The 2,554-nt window shown below is 46.6% G+C and overlaps 1 protein-coding gene across 1 annotated transcript in view; it reads left to right on the top strand.

The window, feature by feature from the left end:
• Positions 1-2,554, top strand: part of CP (ceruloplasmin) — a 46,768-nt gene that overhangs the window by 879 nt on the left and 43,335 nt on the right. The gene's annotated exons all lie outside the window — the stretch shown is intronic.

Here is a 2,554-nt window from a genome sequence, read left to right as displayed (position 1 = left end):
CCCCCCCCGCTATAGGGGAAGGCCCCCGCTAGTTCCTCCCGGCAAGATTCCCCCCACTGCTTGCCTACCTGCCCGCGCGCGGCTCGGGAGCGCGGCTCCCTGTCCGGCGAGCTAAGGTGTCGCCGAAGGGCTTCCCCTCCGGATCCGCCTCAGCTGTGCTGCGCTCTCTACCCCACTTACCTTAGGGGGGAATCAGCTGTTGCTGCCCCCGCCGCTGGTCTCCTCCGCTGCTGCTGCTGCTGCTGCCGCCTCCGCCGAGGTAAGCAGGCATACGTGTGGGTGGCACACGTGCACCCTGCTCCCCTCGCTCCTGCTCCCCAACTGTCTAAGGATGTTTGTTTTGGCTGGGGTACATGGACACACAATATTTTTAAAGTAGGATTTCTTTTGTCCTTTAAATTGAAGTTACTGAAACTAACACGTTTGAAAGCTCTGAAAAGTTCAGCTGTCTCTTAAGCTTTGCTGTAGGCGTGTTTGCCAGGTCCATTTAAGCTGGGCTAATTTATCCCAGGATATACTTAATCAGCTCACATTTCAGTGTGTTTTTCACAATTCCTTTAGCATAATTAACTTTTTCTGATGCCTTTTCTCTTTAAAATTCACCATGTCCTTCCTGCTCATTAGTGCAATGCAGTCCTGTTCCCATGTGCAACATCAAAAAATTAGCACAGTTCTGGTATGAACCAAATTTGACAAGTAAGAGAGGAAGTAACTGCAGTCAGCAATTTCTGGATGGACCCTTGTGTTTATCTTAACTTGCACATGGCCTCCAAACAGATGCTGGTTTCCACCAATATGAGTTGTTAAAGTTCAGGGGTTTTGTCTGCCACAATGAAAAAAGATGCCAAAGAAAACACCTATTCAAAATAGATACCATTCAGGAGGAGAAAAAATATCTCTCAGCCACTGGAGAGGAAAGGGAAATAGGAACTTCAATTAAGAAATCTGAAAATAGGATTCTGGAGAGACTTTAAGAAACTTAGTACCTGTTTATAACTCCAGAGCATCACTTTGATATGCTGTACCTAGTACAAGTCACTTAACTTATATTTTTCCTGTAAGGTTTTTGCTGAGGCCAGAAGCCTTTATATATCATTCCATTTTAGGACTACACCACAACGTCAATACGTATGTATGTATGTATGTATTTTCCCCCTATTGCACTGACACCCCTAGGCATCTGAAAGCTACTCATGAACTGATGAGTTACCATAGATGTTGGTAGAGAAAGCTGTGAATAGTTGGTTAAACAGATATTTACAGGCATAGAAATTAACCACTCTGTGGGTGCATCTACATAAGATGCTACAGCACTGTAGTGATGCACTATGGCTCCGTAGCATCCACTGGCAAAAACCTTGATGCCACCGCTACATCATCATAGCAACACACTCCCTTGTTATAGTGTATTGCTGTGGTGACGTAGCAGCCAAAAATAACCATGTGCAGCCAGCACAGCATAGATGGACTGTTACTGGTCCATCTTTAAGTACTTACAAAAGGAAGTACTTCTTTAGGTATGTAGGGAGCAGAAGGAAAACAAGTGGAAGCATGGGACCCTTGCTGAACACCTCAGGACAGCTGGTAGCTGACAACCAGGAGAAAACTGAACTCCTGAATACCCACTTTGCTTTGGTTTTTCACCAGACCAATGGGAAAAAACATGAGAGATAAGGCTCACACTGGGTATGGTGGGAATGACAGCCTTCCCACTGTTGACGCTGAGCTGGTGCATAACCAACTAGAAAAGCTAGATATTCATAAGTCAGCAGGACCGAATGAACTTCACCCTAAAGTGCTGAAGAACCTGGCTCAGGTCATTGCGAGACCCCTGGTGAATCTTTTTAAAAAATAGTGGTGCTCAGAGGAGATCCCTGAGGATTGGAAAAGGGCCAACATTGTGCCCATCTTCAAGAAGGGAAAGAGGGAAGACCTGGGCAACCATAGGTCAATCAGCCTAACTTCCATCCCAGGGAAGATCCTAGATAAACTCATCAAGGAGTGTATGTGCGACTCACTTGTAGAGGGTAGGATTCTGAATGACAGCCAGCATGGCTTTGTCGTGGGCAGGTCCTGTTTTACCAATCTCATCTCTTTCTACGACCAGGTATCTCACCACCTGGACTTGGGAGAGGAGGTCAACTTTATAAATCTAGACTTCCAAGAGGCCCTTTGATCTAGTATCCCACAATATCCTCATGGGAAAATTGGAAGATTGTGGGCTTAACTGCTTGACAGGTCAGTGGGTGGGAAACTGGCTGCAAGGTAGGACCCAGAGAGTTCTCATGAATGGATCTGTGTCGTCCTGGTGAGAAGTGGCCAGTGATGTTCCTCAAGGGTCCATGCTTGGTCCAGTGCTTTTCAACATCTTTATCAGTGGTTTGGATGTGGGGGTGAAGAGCTCACCGACCAAGTTCACAGATGACACCAAGTTATGGGGGAGCACTGTCATGCCTGCAGATAGGCTGCAGATACACGTGGACCTGAAAGGACTGGAGAGGTGGATCAGATGAGGTTCAACACTGAGAATTGTAAAGTCCTCCATCTGGGGCAA

Source organism: Gavialis gangeticus, unplaced genomic scaffold (genome assembly GCF_001723915.1).
Source record: "Gavialis gangeticus isolate Ggan-Ray unplaced genomic scaffold, GavGan_comp1, whole genome shotgun sequence".
Classification (NCBI taxonomy): Eukaryota; Metazoa; Chordata; order Crocodylia; family Gavialidae; genus Gavialis; species Gavialis gangeticus.
The sequence above is the reverse complement of the archived record's forward strand: the minus strand, read 5'-3'. Positions and strand labels throughout refer to the sequence as shown.